The sequence below is a fragment of the Giraffa tippelskirchi genome, chromosome 11 (assembly GCF_054371585.1).
Source record: "Giraffa tippelskirchi isolate mGirTip1 chromosome 11, T2T-mGirTip1v1.2.pri, whole genome shotgun sequence".
Lineage (NCBI taxonomy): Eukaryota > Metazoa > Chordata > Mammalia > Artiodactyla > Giraffidae > Giraffa > Giraffa tippelskirchi.
In genome coordinates, this window is record NC_137285.1 from 100,660,948 (window position 1) to 100,681,991 (window position 21,044).

Sequence of the window (21,044 nt, forward strand, 5' to 3'; positions counted from 1 at the left end):
CTCAGATGAAGAAACCACATTTCATGGCAAACAGGGGTGACACCTGAGAGGTGCATCCTGCCTACTCCCTTTACCGAGGTGGCTGTAGAGTCCTGGGTGAGGGCTGTGGCCTTGAAGGGGGGGCCTGGTGGACTCCCAGAGGGCAGGAAGCACCCAATCCAGGACTTCAGAGACTATGGGCTGACAGCAGCCACCTGTGATCAAATATTCCTTTTGCTTCTTTTTCGGGCTTGCAGAATTGCTTCCACGTGCTTCCTGATGGTGCGGAGGAGCAGGTCATTAAGTCCTGGGAGACAGAGGCTGGACCATAAGCTCTGGAAGAATGGGAGTGTAGCTGGGCTGCTAGGCAGCTCCAGAGACCCACTCATAAACCTGGGGGCTCTGAGTGCCTCAGTGGCTGCAAGGACCCATGCCCAGGTCCTGCCACTCAGGCTCCCAGAGGGGGAAAAAACCCAGCTATCCTGCTTCTCCTAACCCTCTAGTTCCCATAAGAACACAAGGTTGGAATGCCCTAGTGCTCCATGGGGCTGTCAGGTTGGGGCCCAGATGCAAGGCAACTGGAGACAGTCTACACTGAATAAATCTCCACCCACTACCTGCAGGCTCTGTGTGCCTGGGCACGTGTAAACTCTTTCATCCTGTGTCTTCACCTGTAAACAACAATAATAATACCTGTATCAAGGAGTAAAGAGAGTTACCTGGAGCTGTGGCTGCCAGGTTGTCAGCACTGTGTACAGTTCCCTGGATAGCGCTATGAGCCCAGTGACTACCACCATACAAAACCACTACTGTGACAGGATCGGAGAGGAAATGGTACAGATGCAGGAGCAGGAGAAAGAAAGATGAGGTCATTTTTTTTTCTTTTTAAGATGATCTCTCCCCACTCACCCAAGACCCTGGAGCCTGTCCCCAGACTCCATGTGGGATGTGAGAACCCACTCTTGTTTAAATAAGGGCCTTGCTCTCAAACACAGGCTACCAGGAGATGGAACCAGGTAGACAAGGACCACCACCCACCTGGTCCTGGTTTGAGCACTGACAAAGCCCCCGTCTCAGGAACCTCCTTTGTTGTTGCTGTTCAGTCCCCCAGTCGTGTCTGACTCTCCGCGACCCCATGGACAGCAGCATGCCAGGCCTCCCTGCCCCTCACCGTGTCCCAGAGTTTGCCCAAGTTCATGTCCATTGCATCAGTGATGCCATCCAGCCCTCTCCTCCTCTGAAGGCCTCTCCTCCTTCTGCCCTCAGTCTTTCCCAGCATCAGGGACTTTTCCAATGAAGGACAAAAAGAAACCTCCTTATTCCCAGGCATATCTGCAAAGTTGGTCATCCTGTACCAAGAACCACCTCCGAGAAGACAGCAATGGGAGCACAGTCACACATGCAGCCGCTTAGTGCACACTGCACTGGGAACACATCCCCCACTCCATCTTTCCCTCCTTCCGTCCTCCGCTCACTGCCTCCCTCCCTTCTTGTGTTTGTTTATTTAGCCTAGATTCCCATCTCCCCTTTGGTCCTTAGTATGTTCACACTGGCACGCACAGACACACCAGAGCCAGCTACGGAGGGGTGAGGAAGCCTGTGAGATTAGCAGGCAGGGCCTGGGGTCCAGCAGGGGGCTCTGCCCACGCTTGTCGCTTTTTAATGCAGTGGTTCTTCCTGGGGAAAACAGAGGCAGCATTTTCTCATCAAGTCCAAACTCCCTCTGGGTGGCCCTGGAGACACTGGTGACCAGAGGTGACTGGGGGCGTGGAGGGGGGTGGCGAGCTGGAGCACCAGCCCCAGCCCTGTGTCCTAAGGTGGCTGGGGAGCAAGCAGGAGTGCGGGCAGGAGCGAGTTTGTGTGTGCCTCTGCAAGTAGGCAGGTCTGATGGACGAGATCTTCCAACAGAGCCCTGGCCAACAGTTCTGAGAGGCAATCATGTGAGAATTGAAGAGAGAACAGGGGCGGGAGACGAGGCAGGAGGTGATCGGACAGGACTCAGAACAGATGGGTCCCCGGGTTTTGGCCCTCTCTCTTCCCTGACCTTCCCGGGGTCAGGGATCAGGAGGGGCTGGGGCCTCGGGGCATCACGCTGTGTGGGCCGGTTCTGACCAGGGACGCAGAGCTGCAGCTGGAGAAGCGGCATTGGGAAACCCTCCCCTCCCAGCACACAGCAGGTGCGTGGCGGGGCTCCCGGCCCTGAGAGAGGGGCCTGGGCTGTTCTTCGTCCCCTCTTGGGGACTTGGTGGATCATGAGGAACAGAGCGAGCACAGGTGAGCGCCTCTCCTCTGAGGTCCTGCCCTGCCTTGCTAGTGACAGCCAGAGAAGGCACTCGGAGGGATGTTTCTGGGGTTGCAAGTGTTGTCTTCTGCTGCCTGTGTTCTCTGACCTCCTCCTGCACCCCTGGAACCTTTCACAAGTCCCGCCGTGAACCACTGGGCTGGTGGAAGGGGCTTCCTACCTCCATCAGCCAGGGCAGAGCTCCGGGCAGGGGCTCCTCTGCTCTCTTCAGTGGACACTGAGCGGCACTGCCTCCCCCCAAATCTGGGATGTCACTCAAACTTCGAATGCAAACCTCTCTTGTTAAAGGGAACCGGTGGAAGGCTGGGGACACACGTCATGCTGGACACCCTACAAGCAGGGTGCTGGCTCGAAGACCTTTTCTGGTTCCAAAGCCTGGGAAGTCAGGTGTGTCATCCTCGGTTTTGAAGAAGTGCAAGCCCATCAAGAGTCCCCCTAGAGGCAGGGGTCTGTCCTTGTCCTACCATCTAATACGGTGGTCCTCAGCCTTTTAGGCACCAGGGACTGGTTTTGTGGAAGATAATTTTTCCACGGGGTAGGGGCGGGTGGATGCTTTCTAGATGATTCAAGTGCATTGCATTTATTTTGTCGCAGCTGATCTGACAGTAGGCAGAACTTAGGCAGTGGGTGATGGGGGCTGTAAATACAGATGAAGCTTTGCTTGCTGGTCTGCCACTCACCTCCCGCTATCCAGCCGGGTTCCTAACAGACCATGAACCTATATTGTTCTGTGGCCCCCGGGGGTTGGGGATCCCTGATCTGATAAACTGGATATTTGTTTCTATTTCTTTCCCTAAGAAAATGTAAGCTTCATGAGAGCAGTAACTTCATTTTTTTCTTATCTTCTGTCTTCCCAGCTCCTAGAAGAGTGACAGGCACATTGTAGGTCTCAATAAAGATTGTTGGGTGAAGGAATGAACTAAGTTGCGTCATCATTCCATTCCATTCCCATTTTACAGATGATAAAACTGAGGTTGAGTTGGATTAATTAACTCAAGGATCCCTGGTAGCCTTGGGCTTTGAGGGAAGGCATGTTTAACCAGTCATTACTCCCTAGAAGTTCTTCTGCTAGTCTGACTTCCTTCCCTTCTAATCCAAGCATGGCCCATGTCCAGCAGTGAAGACCAGCTGAAGAGCACATTCCTGGGGGGTGCCCTCTTTGGGTGAAGAGAGAGGTTTCAGGTGAGACTGCCATCATGAAGGGAAGGTCCTCAACCCCCATATCCACGTGGCTGGTTGTCCCAGGAATCGCCTCCTCTGTACATCTGCCTGTTACTGTGAGGAAGGGGAGGGAGGCTTTAAATGACTTCAGCTATAGATCTCACAATTACTCTCCCTCTCTCTAATTTGGATGTTAATGTATTAGCTACAGCTTTGCCTTCTAGGCTAGAAATTGTTTTCCCCCCCCGCCCTGAAATTATACATCCAGATAGAGTAGTGTTCATTAAAGTAAGATTAGGAGAGGATAATATGTGAGAGGTATGTAATCTTTTGCAAATGGTTAGTAAATTGGAACTACCCCAATTACAATCTTGTTCATCACACAGGGCTGAATTACTCTGCCTGGGACAGGAGTCTCAGCCACAGCTCTGCTCGGCTCACATTTCATAAATATTGTATACACATGATATTCTCAGCCATCTGCTTCACTGGTCGCCGAGCACATTTTCTGACTTTCTGGTCGACTGCAGAGAGCAGCGGGCGTGAGGCGGCCGTCCTGCCGGCCAGCCTCAGAGCCCAGCCAGGCCGGCCCTCCTGGAGGGCTCTGCCCATGCCAAGTGCCACAGGCACCTTCCTGCAGGCTGTGCCAGGCCCACTGCCCCTACTAATGCCTCCTGTGGCTCCCAGGGTCTCACCCAGCAGGGAGCTGTGTGCAGTGGGGCTTTGCCGGCAGGAAATCAGCTCCAGAAGGGGTGTGTGAAGCTGATGGAGCTGACGCTAAGAGCTCAAGGTGTGGGGTCTGGGTGACACCATGGGTCATCTGAAGTTTTCCCTCTGCCCTGCAGGACAGACAGGGTGTGACACACCCACGGTTCTCACAGGTTGCTGCTCAGCATTAAGGATGGGTCTGTCTCTTCCTCTCACCTCTTTGGGTTTGGCCAGAGCTGCTCCTTGTGATCACTTTGTGTCCCTAAAATCCTATGTCTTTCAAAGAGGCAGTGAAACGTCATAATTAAGAGTGAGAATCTGGCCTCAGAGCGTCTGGATTTAAATCCTGCTTTGCTACTGACCAGGCTCCCCAGGTAGCTCTCTGCTAAAGAATCCACCTGCCAATGCAGGAGGCGCAAGAGACTCAGGTTTGGTCCCTGGGGCAGGAAAATCCCCTGGAGAAGGAAATGGCAACCCGCTCCAGTATTCTTGCCTGGGAAATCCCATGGACAGAGGAAGGCTATAATCCTTGGGGTCACAAAAGAGTCAGATATGACTTAGAGACTAAACAGCAGTAATAATTGGTTCAGAGTGTCTGGATTTAAATCTTGTTCTGCTGTTGACCAGTTGTGATCCCGAGCACATAGTTTAAGTAATCTGTGTCTAGGTTTCTCCATCTATAAAATGGGTATGATAATAATAATAGCTATACCAGAAGATGGTGGTGAGTTAATATTTAGGACAGTATCTGGCATACAGTAAGTGCTCAATAAACATTAGCTATGATATTTTTGCAAAGGTATTTTGAGTCTCTTCTTCCAATCTCAGCATCCCCTGCAAAGAGCATGCAGAAGGCTTGTGCAAGAAGTAAACTCCAGGCAGGAGGGAACTAAAAATAAAAGACTGGATCCAGCTGGTAGCACATTTCCCAGAGCTTATTTCATTCCATCCTCACATGTCTTTGAAGCATGTGTATTTTTTATGCCCATTGTACAGATGAGGAAGGTGAGGCTCAAAGAATTTTTAAGAAGCAGATTTCTTGTTGCTTCCTAGTTCAAAATTTTCAGTTTACCCTTTGTTTTAGGAAAAAACCCCACATCCTGAACAGCCTGTAATATCCTGCGTAATCTTTTTCTCACCCACCTGCTTGTTCATCCTCTACTCATGCCTGATCCTATCACCTCGCCAAGTTGTTCTTTATCCGCATCACAACCCCCCGACCCCCCCACCCTGACTCCAGGGCCTTGCACATGCTGTTTCTTCTGCCTGGGCTTGACCTCCCCTTCTTGCTTTGCTAAAATAATTCCTGTTTAACCCTTAGATTTTTTAAAAAATTGTTTATTTATTTACTTATTTTGGGGCTTAGCTTGTGGCTCAGCTGGTAAAGAATTCTCTGCAATGCGGGAGACCTGGGTTTGATCCCTGAGTTGGGAAGATCCCCTGGAGAAAGGAAAGGCTACCCACTTCAGTATTCTGGCCTGGAGAATTCCATGGACTGCATAGTACATAGGGTTGCAAAGAGTCGGACACGACTGAGTGACTTTCACATTTTTGGCTGCACTGAGTTGTTGTTGCTGTGTGTGGGCTTTTCTCCAGTTGTGGTGTGCAGGCTTCTCATTGCGCTGGCACAGGCTCTAGGACATTCAGGCTTCAGTATTTGTGCCTCTCGGGTTCTAGAGCTCGGACTCAGTAGTGGCGGTGCATGGGCCCAGCTGCCCCGTGGCATGTGGGATCGTCCCAGACCAGGGATCAAACTGGTGTCCCCTGCATTGCAAGGCAGACTCTTAACCCCTGGACCACCAGGGAAGCCCCACCCCTCGGGTTTTAACCTGCACTTCTCCAGGAAGTCTTCTTGGCCCCACTAATGTATGCTTCGATAGCAACCACTGTGTTTCCTTCATAGCATCTCTTACAACTGTGACTAAACACTCAACTGTGTGGGTGTGTGTTTTCTGTCTTATTAGATTGCAAGACTCATAGGGCACAGCCTGTATTAGTCAAGAGAAGCTGGGCTAAGCAGTGGAAGCAAAAGTCCCAAATCTCACATTTATCTCTGCTGCTATATGTCCCATGCAGGTCAGCAAAGGCTTCTCTTGACCTGGTCACTCAGGGATCCAGGATGGTGGAGGCTTTAGCACTTGTGGCAGCACCATCTGGCACACCAAGGCTCCCTGGAGGCTACAGCAGGGGAAGGGAGAGACTGGAGAATCACGTGTGAGCAGGGACTTTGTGGGCTCAGCCCCAGATGTTGGGTGTCCCTTCTGCTCCATGTCACCTTGTCTGTCCAGCTGGTAGGGGACTAGGATGTATATAGAGGCCATTTCCTTCTCTGGGGGATTTTCCCAATCCAGGGATTGAACCCGGGTCTCCTGCATCACCGGCAGATTCTTTAAACCACCTGAGCTACCAAAGCTCCAGTATGTAGGGGAGCAAGAGGAATATTTGATCTGCTGCAAGGACCTCATCCAGCTAGTTTTCTTGTGTGTTCTCCATGCAGAGCACATTGCTTGGCATGTAGCAGGAGCCCCTTACCCCAAGTGTCTGCTGAATGAATGAGAGTGTCCATGAGTGTGGCTCAGGGGTCTCCCAGTGAGCCCACAGTGGAAGAGCTTTTGACCAAGAATCCTCCCAGGTTCAAAGCCTTTGGCCTGTGCACTCTACCATGTCTTCCCAGGTTTATGACATGCTTTTTCCCCTCAGAATGGAGAAAACAGGATATCATGCATTCAGGTACTTAATAGATTTGTTTTTCCTGATGAAAGTGATGAAAGTTGCATGTCCTCCAATCAGTCTTGCAATCAGCCATTCAACCACTCACCCAACCCAAGTGGCAATTCAAATTCAGCGAACGTTTCCTAAATGCCTACTGTGTGTTGGGCGTGTCACCTGGGCCGGTGTCTGGAAAGCCTGGCCAGGTGGGCCCTGCAGCTCGTCTGCTTTCCCGGCGTGGACTCTGATGCTCCCTAGCAAGTAGGACCTGGATTCAACTCAGGTTTGCTGGCTTCCCGTCCAGCACCCTTTCTCCTACAGTAGCCAGACGCTCTCAGATTAGAGCAGGAATCAGAATCTCCTGGAGGACCCCCTGACATGCAGATGGCTAGACCCCATTCCTGGTTTGTCAATTCCATAGAGATGGGTGGGGCCCGAGAATCTGCATTTGCTAATGAGGTCCAGGTGACGCTCTGCTGTAGTTTCGGTTCCTACTATCTGAGACCCACTAGCCTGTGGTGTGCTGCCTGGTGGTGGGCAGCAAGGTGACCTTCTCTCCTGAACTTGGCTCAAGAGTCCTGGCTGGGGGAGGGGAGTGAACAGCACAGTCTCTGGGGAGCTGCTGTTTGGTCCTTGTCTGTGAGGCTGCCTGCTACCCTGGTGTCTAAAATGATGGGGTTCAGCCCAGGAGCTCTGAGGTGTTCTGTAGATCTGACATTCAGCAGTCTGTGATTGGATGAGCTCAGCCAGAGCCATAGGTCCATATCAGTCTCTTCCTAGGCGGACAGCAGTACAAACGGAAACCTGCATAATAACCAGTGCCCAGGAAAGTCATGGAGTTGTGGAGTAGTCAGTGAATCCAGGACCAGTGTGGGGTGTGACCCCACTGCTGCGAAAGGCACTAATAGCCTGCTGTGGAGGCAACACAAACGCTGGAAACCATGAGAAGAAAATGTGTCAGCCTATAACCAGGTGCTAATTGGCGTGAATCTCTTGAGGGGCTCCAGGCAAGGTTTGGGAAGCCCCAGGGAGGAACCAGACATTTGACAATAACCTGTGACTACCATCCGTGTCACAGCATGGCATTTACCTACATGGTACCCACAGCCTGGTGATAGGTGGGCATGTTTAAGGAGCAAGAAACAGACTTGGAGGCCAGCCCAAAGTCAGCTTTTATTAAGAGAAGAGTTTTGGATCCAAACCCAGGTCTGCTGAGAACAAAGCCCATGTTCCTTGAAAGATTGGGCAGGGGAGCGCGAGTGACCATGCAAGCGAGGAGATACTGGGTGGCAGGAAGTCACCCAAGAGGTTGGGTGGGTGACATGCCGACTCTGAACCCCAGAAGCCTCCCTGAGGTTCCTGAGAATTCTGGGGATGCTCAGGATGGTGGAATGGCTGCAAGAAGTGTTTTGTGTTGCTAACTTTTCCGTCCGGGATTGTCCAAGGGGAGTGGCCGGGACTCAGATGGAGCAGAGCGTGTAGTAACTGAGCCCCTCTGCATTCTGGCAGCTCGAGGTTTCCACTGCTTCTCTCTAGGCCACCAATAGGTCACACGACATCTTTGTGTGGAGTGGGGAAAAGGTGCGTCTTCCTCCAAGCAGGTGCAACTGGACATCACGTTCCCAAGCTGCACTAGCAGAGTTGGGCTGAGTCTCTGTCCAGACATACCTGCTCGATCTGACACTCTGGTCAAGGGAATGATCTATACAGCTGTGTCTGGGAGCCTGAGCACGTGCGCGCTCGCACACACCCACAGACCTTACACCCTCTCCTTGCCCAGGGAATTCACTTCCCAGGGGGGACTGGAAACCTCTGTAGCTTTAACCTGCTTCATCCCTCCTTCCCCGCAGGCTTTCTAACTGAATCTCTTCTAAGAAGGCTGGTTGGCTACGCTGGGAGCTGCCGGGAGAATACAATCCACAAGGTCAGGGAGAAGCAGAGCCGGAAGCAGCAATGCTGTGTGTGACTTTAAGGATGGAGTAACAAAGGAGATAGTGCGGAGAGGCGCTGCCGTCAAGGGCAGACAAGGCTTTCTGGGGGCCCCCTCCCCCATCAAACTGTTAACACGAAATACAAAGCTCAAGTCTTTATTACAAAAAAAGAAAAGCAAAAGGTAGCAGCGGCTGAAGAGTGCGAGCTAGAGAGAGGGGAGAGCCACAGTGAAATCAATACTGGCCAGGACAAGCATTATCCCATGTGGAACACCTCAAGCCTCTGCCTAGAAAATTTGATTGGATCTTCAGAAAAACCTATTAGTGTGTTGTCAGGACCTTCTGGTGATAACTGACCAGCTCTCTCCAATCGATGCTCTTCACTTGTGGAGCTCCTGATTTTTTAACAGCATAATTGTTTTTTTAATAACTGGCTGGCTCACCCACTCCAGCAAGCGGGGAGTCAAAGTCAGACTCCCAACTTAAAATATAGAGAAACGTGATGCCCCAGCCACTTCTTCCTAATTGCACAATTACTTTATGGAGCACCAGGGACCAAAGGCGGGGCGGGGGGGTGAGGCTTTTTTTTTCCGGCTAAGCCAAGTTGTTAAGAAAAGTCACAGACGTAATTACACAAGTCAAAATTATTTACTAAATGAAATCCATTCTTCGCAAAGGAACCTTTATTTATTTTTAAAGAAAAATGGCCAAAAGGGGGATGGTTTCAGCATGGCAAGGATACCATAAAGCAACAGTAGAATCAGTCGTTAATTATTACAGCATTTTCATTTTCAACGCAAGAACCGACAACACATTTTATTTGGGATTTTAAATGCACTATAACGACAGCAGTATTTTTTTTTTTTTTTGCCATGCTTTGGATCTGAGACGTCAAAGTACTTCACAAACAAATAACTGGAAACAGTTTGGGGTGAAGGTTCTTTATAGCTGAGAGCAGGGCCCACAGAGGAAGCAGTTTGTCCAAGGTCATGGGCTGAATCGGAGGGACAGCTGGCAACAGTGGGCATGAATACTGGCTCCCACAGTCAGAGCTCATCACCACTAGTCTACGCCTCCTCACACCTGCCAGAACAAGCCCCCAGAGTCAGGAGACAGCAGCAGACCAGAGAAGTCACATGCCCTCCAATGCCTAAGTTGTCCATGGTGACAATTTGCTGTACAGAATGGAAGCTGAGTATGTAGGTCAGAGGTCTTTACAGACTGCTATTGGGCTAAAACCAGGAAAAGCAGTTGCTAGTGAAAATGTATAGGGTTCTACGCTTGTTGGGGCAGCCTGGCTTTCCGCCTGAGCTCCTGAGTGTATTCATCAGATTCTTCAAGGTGTCAGCCTTCCAGGAGAGCCTGATGGCTCACACAACAGTTGTTCTCAGCCCACCTAGCAGGTCTCGCCTTTCTCTGGTCGGTTCCCTCCAGAATCTGGTCTGTGTACCCAGGGTTGGCAGGGGAGATTCAGAGGCGGAGGGGAGAAAGAGCATGGGAGAGGGTGAGAGAGAGAGAGGAAAAGAAGAAAGTGGAAAAGAAAAAGATAAAAATAGAGAGGTGGGCCTGTTTTAAAATCTTTGCAGGCCCTAGGACCTCTTGGTAAGGAGGCTCTGTGCCACACTGTATCAAATATATTACAATCCCACACTGAATACAATTTATTCATGATTATTTACCAGTTGAGTTTGGTTGAAGTTTGCTGGCTGATAATGTTATGGCTTTGTAGATATTTAATTAAACATTTAATAATTTGGATTTTACACGTTGCTTCTCTGCCTTTTAGAACTCATATTTTTTTTCTTTCCAGGCCCTTGAAATGTTTATAAGACATAGGCACTATATGTATTGACCTTAAAATAGCCCAGAGGGCTAGAAAAAGGGAGAGATGGCGGGAAAAAAACAATGTTGATTAAGACAGCAAGAAACAGACTCGAAGCCACATGGAGACAAATGTCACAAAGCAGACAGAGGGAGTCCTCAAAACTATAGAACTGTTGGTTAGAAAAAAGGAAGAAAGCAGGCTTTACCAGGATATTTCCAGGAAAAAAAGAAGAATAGATGAAAGACCAATCCAACCACAGATGAGAAAAAAAAAATCTCTCTCTGATTATTCAATAATTTATTGAACACAGGGCCAGATCCTGTGCTTGGCTTCTGAGATACACAGTCGGATCAGATACAGCCTCTACTCTCAAGGAATTTACTGTTTTATTGAGGGAGACAGAAAAGTAAACAAACAGTTCAGATATGCGATAAGGACACAAATTGAAGTAAGCAGGAGAGGTTGGGAAAGCACAGAGAAGTCACCTAAGGCAGGCAGATGCTCCTGGAAGGTTCAAAGGCACAGAGGTGTGACCAGGAATGAGACGGAACTCGAGGGGAAGTGAGGTGCGGTGTGGGGGGTAGGGGGGCAAGTAGGAAAGTGGGTGTGAGAGGAGATGGAGGGTCACGGGGCGGACTGAAAAGTATCAAACTAAACTGATAGCAGATTATGAGCTCTTGGACTTATTCTGCACTCTAAGGTCAGCCAAGAATGGTTTCCAAGCAGGGGAGGGATCACACGCACTCCAGTTACGGCTGATGTTGGGCTGAGGCATCGGGGGTCCAGGGAAGAGGCCATGGCATTTCTGCCATTGAAGGAAAGGGCCTGGAGATGACCAGTGCCATGGAAATGGTGAGGTGGGCCGTTTGGAGACGTATTTAGGGGACAGTGGGTGGGAATAGGTAACCAGTTGGAAGTGGGAGAAGAGTATAAGAGAGGACTCAAGAATGACTCCCAGGTTTCTGGTTATTCGTTGAGAAAGGGGATGTAAGAGAAGGAACGGGTTTGGAGGAGAAACTTTTCATTTTCCCCAAACCTGATGATCCTAAGGCAGGAGCCATGCCCCAGCAGGGCCCTTGGAAAGTGGTCAGGAAAACCCAGCAAAACTAAGAGTTGTGGAGAGTTAGGGATGTGGAGTCAGTAGAAGACTATGAGTTTCTCTATGGGGATTCCTGGCCAAGACAGAAATGTGGCCCAGAGACCAAACACTAGAGATCTTTCCATTTGGCCTCAGAAGAAAGGTGCTTGAAACTAGCAGGGATGAAGAACGAATGTTCCTTCTTAGATGGGCACCTCTAAGACTGCTGAACACTGGACTGGGGCTCCAGTTGCAATTCATAGTTGGGAAGGGAGTTTATTGGATGTTAGCTCATGAAAGCTCCAAGCTATATCCAGAAGTCTGTATTCTCCCAGACTAGAAACGGAACCTATGTAATGGCATGTTGAATTGAGACACAGACATCTATCAATCGCATCAAAATTCATTGGCTTAAACTCCATCAACCAGAGTTGACCCTTTGCTATCGCAGGAAGTAATGGGCTAGAAATAAGTGCCATTGGAAGCTGAGTCTAAGTAGATCTGTGATCATGGACATTTTGAGCCACGGATTCAATGTGGGCTTTCAAACAGATGGATCCTCTAGCATGAAATTGCCAAGAGTGAAAAGAGAACGCTAGTTTAATACACATGGCTGGGGAAGAGGCTGGGGCCGGATTCCCCAATCCCGGCTCAGGACTTGCTCAGCATTCACAGCAAGTATGCAGCCCCAGAGCAAAGCAACCACGTTTCTTTCCCCGGTTTTTGATGTTGGCAAAGGGAAGACAAACGAGGGTTCTCTGGTTTGGGGACGGCGTGAATGAACCACACGTGTCCATAAATAAACCAGGAGCCCTCCAAACACACTGCTCATTTGTTCACACAAAAGCCAGGCTGGCAGCCCTCTCACCGAGCCATGTTCACAGTTGGATCCTTAATGCATTGCAAGCGTTCAATCAAACTTTTAGTGGTGAAACTCAGGGAGCAGAAAGCCAGCTAAGCCCAAACGGTCCCTTGGCTTTTCCATCTTTTGTGGCTGCCTGGCTGTGCTCTTATGGGTTTTGTTGTCAACAAACTCCTGGCTTGCCTTTGAGCACTCCAAATTATTGAAAATGACTACAGCTTAAGACTGGCAGGATGATTGTTAAAAAACAGCCCTGGCATTAATCATAGCTTAAGAGCTTTTGGAAAATGATTCTAATTCAGAAGGGGTGGCTTACAAAGAGGCTTGTCGAAAGCGAAGCAGGCATCAAATTCTGAAAGGCAAAAAAAACCTCCTTGGTACCCACACCTGGCTTCTTCCTGAAACCCAGCTGGCAGGAGTGTGGGGGGCGCGGTTCACCCCACCAGCTCATCCTGTCTGAGGCCACCTTGGGCCTGTCACGAGTCCCACAGCATGCCTCCCCCTGGATCCAGGGCTCTTGAGATTGGAAAGACTTCTGGGAGTGCCCACAGTTACAAGTTTACTAGCGGTCCTCAGAATAAGGAAGAAGTGGCTGGGCGCCTCATATTCTGTCAACAGTTGGATGCCTTAGAACCGGTGCTAAAATAAGCTGTGTGCACAGAGGCAGCTGCGTGGGCAAACACACGGTCAGCATTTGCAAGGAGCCAGGCAGGGCAACGAGCTAATCCTTCTGCCTCTTGCCTGCCTGGCACAACAAAGGAGAATGATTTTTGCCATCAGCATTCTCCCTATCACAGAATCATTGCACAATTTAGTATGATTAATGGTTTCCATTTAGGAGAAGCTGAGAATGAAAACAGCGGGGGAGAGGCAGCAACCCGGCTGGGGGTGTTTGTGGCTGCACCTACGGCGGAAGGGTTGGGGAGATCTGGCCAGTGGCCTCTACCTTTCCTGCAGGCACGACTGGGGAGGCACTCTGGGGTGAAGAGACACATGGCTTTGGACATGCCTTTGCAGAAACAGTCTGAAAGCTGCAACCTTGTGATGCACTGTTTGCTGTTTCCTCCTTGCAGCCTTCCAAATATTTGCGTAGGAGAAGCTACTCCCTCTTGACCAGCCAAAGGGAGGGCTTTTCCTCCCAGAGGTTCCTAACTAAGAGTTGGCTCTGGGAGGCAGCATGGTGATGGGGCTGGATGGCTGAAATTCACAGAACTACCTATGCCACTTCTTGGCATTCCTGATGGCCACGTGGGGGTGCCATACAGGGAAGGACCCCACCTTTGTGCTAGGATGGTAGCCGTGACCTTCAACACGGCCACCTCTGTCTCTGGAGCTCTGTGGGTGCACCTAGTCTCAGCTCTGAGCGGCTGGCTCCCCCGGGAGTTCTTCTCTGCTCTGTAGCGTCCTTCCCTTTCCGCGTCTGCCGGCTCTGCTTCTGGTCAGATTTCACGGCTGCTGGAGGTGAATGGTGAGACAGGGGCCACCGTAGCCAGAGACTTGTGGGTGCTGATAGAAACCAACCAGGAAAACAGAGGATTCAAGAGGGCCTGATTTTTTTTTTTTTTAACAATAGCCACTGTTACTGAAGCCAGAGAGAGAGAAAATTGGTGATCTTGGCTGGGTCTAGCGTGACTCAGAACCCTTCTTGATGCATTGGTGTCTCTGCAAGGAAATCTATTATTTTCCATAAACTGTCTTAAGCATCTCCCGGGCTACATTTCTGGCTGTGTTAAGAATCAAGCCATCAAGAACAGCTGTGAATGTTACACACTTTCAGCAGCAGCAATGGGCTTTGGCAGGGAAGTAGGAGCAAAAAAACCCAAGTAGGACATTTCAGTTGACAGTAATGGCATTTTCCCTTCCTTGTCCAAACGATAAAAGATTCATGCTCCTAATTGCAACACTATAGCTGCCCCCATCACTTTATTCTGGGAGAGGAGGTTAGAGAAAACAGGCCTAGAGAGAGGGAGAGAAAGAGAGAGAGAGAGAGAGATGGATAGTAATTTCATCACTAGCTAACAGAGACTGATTAGTGCAGAAGGCTTCCTTCCATAGCAATACTTTTTAATCAGGGCTGCTGTGTCTGGGCAAACAGCTTTTGTGGATTAGCTAGACTGGAGCCTGCCAGCATCCGTTGCAAGTTTAAACGATGAAATACACAACTACAGAGAAAACAAACCAAAAAGAGTAATAAAGTCACACATTTCAATATTCAGTAACCATTAAGGGATTTAAATATTTGCTTGCTATTAAAGGCTTGCATTAGGCTCTTCCAACACCAGCTCTGGAAGACTGAAATATCAATTACGGATCAATTTTCCCCCTAAGTAAACACTAATGCAGGATAAACAGTATTAGAAGATGCAATCGTAACATTGCTGACTTCAGGATGGACTTCCTGCTGGTAACAGCAAGTTTAAGCCTGGTGATTAATTAACCTGAGAAGATAGCACTTAAGGAAGATTTAAGACGATCATGTCTGAAATATGATTGTGAGCAGTGTGCGTCTAGAGGGCAGCTGAAGTCCTGCGTTGCTTTCACCCTCAGTGACAGTCTTCATTTTCCCTGGAATCACCACCCACAGCTCAACACCTCCAAGGATTAGGAGGGAGTAAGATGGGAATTGAGGGTGGGTGTGTACGTGTGTGAAGAGAAAAAGCAGTAGATTTTAACTTCCTTGCTGAAATTAATTCCATATTTCAATACGCAAGGTTCCAGTTGCATTTCCTGCACTGACCACCAGGGGCAGTAGACATTTTATGTTCACTTGGGAAGGAAAAATACACAAAAAAACAAAACAGATTTTGCCTGGAAACTGAGGGTTTAAAGATTTGAAAATGATTTTTGGTTTCAAGTCTCAGTTTTGGGGCGCTCACATTATTCTTGTGCCTATCACCCTCTTGCCAGCATGTGGCATGTGTTGGGGGGAGTTGGTGGGGGGGGCAGGTGGAGGGGTTTAGGGGTTGGTATGGGGGTATTGAATACTGTGGCTCTTACTGGAGTCACATTTCACAATTTTGAGATGAGCACAAGGCAGGGAATATGGTGTGTATTTTTCCAACATGGCATACCTCATTCTAAAGGCTCCTTACAATATATGTGGGCAAGGGTGAGGGTTTGCTTAGCTGTTCCCAAAAACGTCATCCCCCACTGGGAAGGACAGATGTGCTGTCCCAGCAGGTCCTTGAGAATGATGGGTTGAATAGGGCTGGCTGGCTCATTATTGCAAGTCCAATCTGAAAGCTGCTATATGGGGAATGGACTTATAAATGACAAAGATTGAAATACAGAATTGGTGACCTGTTCAGACTAAGTGGAAAGTGAGATTCGGGCAATCGGATGCTTGGCTGTCTCCCTGTAATGATCTACTACTTGCTGAGTGCCTACTACGTGCCTACGACTGACTTCAATATATTGGCCCACAGGTTCTTTTGGACGACGGCCAAGAGTCGCTTTATCTTCTCTTGTACTGTGTGTCAGGATGTCTAAGTGCTTCATTCTGAAAATACTTCCCAACTATATATGTGCAGCTGTGGGCACAAATTTCACCCCGAAGGAATCTGGCTGCCAGTTCTTCATGACTAAGGACCATGTACTTAGTATCCTGAGAAAAGGGTGTGAGTGTAAAAAAGGTCTTAGGTAGGCATGATTTTATAATAAAACCAAAATGCCTTTGCTTTAGCAGGGTCCTTCCACCCATAGCACGGTGACTGCCTGGTTGTTTAAAGGCTCTGGATGGCAGAATCAAAGGAACATTTCTCCATGGAGTCAAGTCCATAGCAGTGCAAGAATTACATTGCAAGTAGACAGAGGACAGTGAAAGATGGCACCAATTAACACCCACATAGCACCTCGGGGTTCCAGTTGATGTATTTGGAGAATGCAAGCTGGCCAAAACATTTGTGAAAACTCTCTGGAGGAACTGAGGACCATTTCACTCCCACACCAAAGGAAGGACCAGGCCACTTATCAAGCTCCTGCTGACGTGGGGTGCTCCGGGCGCCTTCTTTGTATACCCTGTGCAACTCAATCACCACCTCACATTTGCCTCAGTTCAGTTAAGGTCTTTTTTGGGACCCCCTTCTCTGCAGGTTGCAGCTGAATCTGGAGTCTCACGTTACAGTCAAGGGGAGTGGGTGTGGGACACTAAACATTCCATATGCCGCGTGGCCTGGAATAACTACACTAGTGAGTGGTGAGGACAAGGGGATCCTTGGACGTTCTAAGACCAGCTTCACAAGGGCATGAGGTGTCCACATGCACAGGAGCCCAGATAGCTCCCTCCACTTGAGTCCTAACTGCATCTTGGTTAACCTTCTATCTTTAACCATCATTTGTGTCCATCCTGTATTATGACTAACATGTCATGGGTGCTTAGTCCACATCTGGCATATTATTTGCTAAGCACTTACAGACAATCTGACTTCTCTCTCTTAACATGGTGACCCCTCCCTCACAGAGCAGGAAAACAAGGCCAGGTAGCTGGGGGAACTCGCCCAAGGTTTCACAGCTAACAAATGATGGGGTGGGGATAGGGACCCAGGCAGTCTCTTAGATCTCTCCAGTCTCCCTTGATCTCTAGGCTCTATCACTACAGGTCTTTTTACAGAGTCTGATGAATCAGTACTCCCCACTGCTCCCTGCCCTGGGGCAGAGGCTGGGAGAGGCCTCTGGAATCTTAGCTCTTGTCTGGACTTTGAGAACACCCACAAGACTGATCCCACCCTCCATGCCTTCCTTGATTTTGCTTTATTCTTCCCATGCAAATCAGCAGGCTGGCTGGGCTTAATGCTGTCTGTACCTTGGACTCACTCCTCTTTCCACTAAACCATCCTTAAAGGTCCAGCTGGAGTCCCAGCTCCTCCAGGACGCTGTCTTGAGTCTCCAGCCTTCTCTGATTTCCCTTCTCCAAGAAATTCCCCTGGCACTCTCTGGGCTCCTTAATTATATTTGGGATAACTCCCCCATGGCTGGGGACCATTGCGTGTTTTCCTGTGGGTGTCACTGATGCCCCGGTTAGTCTCCAGGGATGACCTTACATTTCCCTGTTTCTCACAAGGCTGAATGTGCAGCAGGAGCTCCATAACTGCGTGTCTGATTTGCTGATTTTTACAGAGACAGGTTGAGAGGCCAGGCCGGGATGGGAGAGGCTGAAATGAGGCCCACAGCCTCATTTGGATTTTCTGGAGCTTACCTTTTCTCCCACTGCCGAGCTCTCCCCATCACTTGCCTGAAGAGAGAAAAGGGGGACGGACTCAGCCACAGCTGGGTGAATGGTGGGAAAGGGCCGTCTGGGGCCGCTCATGTGTGATCTGAGCATTTGAGAGATCGGTCACCGTGGACCGTGGTCACTGCTCGCTTGGGCCTGCAAGGCAAGGGGGAAGGTGACAGACCGAATCAGGTGGTCCACCCGGCCCGGAAGCCCCAGCAGCCTAGACAGTAAGTGAGAACGATCTCCCGCAGGCAGCCAGGCTCGTCCTCTGCAGATCTTGTCTTTTTGTTAAAGGAGAGAGTACTTGAAATGAAGAAGGAAGGATGATTGTGAAGACACGAAATCCCGAAGGAAGAGACAGGTGGAGCAGCCAACACAGGTGAGTGGGTGGGGTGGTAGGTGGAAACAGGGCAGTGGGGGCCGGAGACGGATCCACTGGAGGGGCCGTTCCCCGCCGGCCTGCCACCGCAGCTGGGGCACCTGCATAAATCGCTGGGTCCGCGCGCGATGCCAGACACCTGGCCCACCTGTCCGCTAAGAGGGGAAGAGAGAACGAGAACAGGAAGGATGAGCAGAGGAAGAGAAGGTGGTTCCAAGAAGCCCGGCCAACAGCACCCCCGAGCATCTACTGCCCGTGTTTCCGGCCCTGCGCTCGGTCCTAAGGGGGACGTTGGACCAGGGGCCCATCTTCTCCCAGGCTGAGGCGTCCGTAAGAAGTCCATAATGAGATGAAAGGATCACTTTGTAACATTAATTTTTTTTATTAAGAAGACAGATATTTTATAGTACTTCTTTTTTTTTTCTTTTTTTTTTGTAAAAATGGTATACATGAACCAATACAAAATGTGAATGGAACATATGGATATGGAATTTCTTACACCGTAACATCGTTCATGTACACCTTCAAAACAGAACTGGCCTAGAGGGAAAAGTCAGACGTCGGTGTGACTAAAGAACAAGCTTATTTGGCATCAATTATACATCCTTCATTATTTTATATTCCTTTAAAAAACACAAAAAACAAGTTTGTTCTTTCTTCACTCTAAAAAAAGTGATCAACCTGTACAAAGTAATACTCAACAATACATTTCAAACAGTGCACTGTATACTTAAGAAAAAAATACATAAACCAATATACAACTAAAATCCATAATTTCCTGTTTTTGCTTGTTTTATTATTATTATTATTATTATTATTATTATTATTTTTCCAATGCGTGGGGCCTACACTTTGCAATCTACCTGAGACGGAAAACACCAATCAAAACACATGAACCTGAGACATGTCGACATTTTAAGCCATAGAGTCACATCGGGGCACAGCACTACTGTACACTTGTCAAAACAGAAAGATGGGAGGTCCCCAAAAATGAGATGCCAATTCGATGAGCGATGGTAGGGGTTTTTTTTTTCTTTTTTTTTTTGTTGTTGTTTTTGTTTTTTTCCTAAAAAGAACAGCTGAAAAAAACCTTTCAACGACATGCTAAATGGTTCTCACCCTCTGATACAATTATACTATGGTCGGAATGGGTGCTAAGGGCTCGGAATAGAGCTGCACATTATAAAATTCATTGAAAAAGGGATGTTCATTGTGGCTTTTTGTCTTGGTTAAGTGCCTAGGGATAGGAGAGGGGAAAACAAAATGCTGCTCGATATGGATTTTCTTTTACATACCAGTCCGTTCCCAAAAGGCCCCCATATTGCAATGGTTCTATCAAAGGTTAAAATAAAGACAAGAAAAATAAACACGCTTTCAAATAACAAAGAGTTGACACTTTTTCCCCTTAAATAAATCAGCGTAAGTTTTCCACATAATGTAACAATAGTAAAAATGCACCTTGCAAAATCCAAAATTACTCACTGAAAATGTTATATAATATATATTTATATATATATAGATCTATCTTTTTTTTTTTTTTTGATGCCATCTTTCCATAGGGACTGTATTCTGGAGTCTGGAGCCTTACCAAAGCATATGGTAACAGTTTAGTTTTCGTCCGTCAGGACTACTTCTAGATTTCCTAGATGTTTCAATGAAAATCCCATTTCTTTAAAAAAATGTCAATGGTAACTGGACTCCTCTTCCTTTTCCCAAGGCTCCCCATCTAAGATATGTTCAAGGTAACTTATTTTAGTAGCTATGCACTATGGCTGCCATCATGCGAGGATCAGTAATTTTTTGGCAGATGGTTCTTAAGGCTGAGGAAAGAGGCCAAGGCTAGTGTATGAAAGGTAAAAAGATAAAAACACTCACATCTGAGTTTTGATTAAGTAACTGAAAAACCCCTACATGCTGTTTTTCCACCTCTGCTCTGACCTTTCGAGAACTGAGATGGACCGCGGACCGGTCTGAGAACAATACCGACCCTTCTTTGTACCTCCTGCCTTTGTCAAGCCAAATAGTAAGGAATGAAAGTTTCACATGGATTCGAGTTGGAAATCCCAGCATGACAAATATCTGTAATATACAGTACATGCAGGCCACATCTCACTGCCTTCCTAACTAAGCACAAAGGAAAAGAAAAAGAAAAAAAAAAGACCTGTCCCATTCAGTCATTCGCACACCACATGGACTTGCTTTTTCCTACAAATTAGTGAGAAGTAAGGCCGATTGGGAAAGGTGGATGGAATCATTTGGAACAGAAATAACCAGAGCAGAACTATCTTTCCCCCCTCCCTACTTCCCCTCCTGTGGCAACTCAAATTCGTCCATTTATATAAAAGGAACAGACCTCACCTGTCAGGTCTGTTTAGGGCACTGAAAAAGGAGGAGCCCTTTCTGCCCCAAACCTTTCTGGACAGCGTGGGGTATTATCTATACTGAGCCGTCTACAGATACAGAATTAAAGACAGTTTCAATCTCATTGTGACACACCTCACTTGCAGATAACCCTGTACAGTAATGTAGTTCCACAGCAAACAGAACAGTTTCTGAATCACAGTCTAAGTTTCTAGTCTTCACTGCTCTAAAGTATTTGAAACATGGGCAGCAGCAAAGAGTTCTCATGGTTTGTTCACCCAAATCTTTACGACAACAGAGAAGAATGCATTATGGATACACTAAATTCTGAACTATGAAATCTAAACTGTGCTGGTTCTCCTTTTATGAAACTGAATTTTGAACAGAAAACTTCAAAAATAAACAAAGGAAAGGAACAACAATAACAAAATAAGGAGGGTCAAAAGGTTCTAAGGAATCCCAGCAGGCAAATTCCAAAACAGAAGATTTTGGGGAAAAAAAAAAAAACTCCAAAAATTTTTGGGGAAAAATAAATTC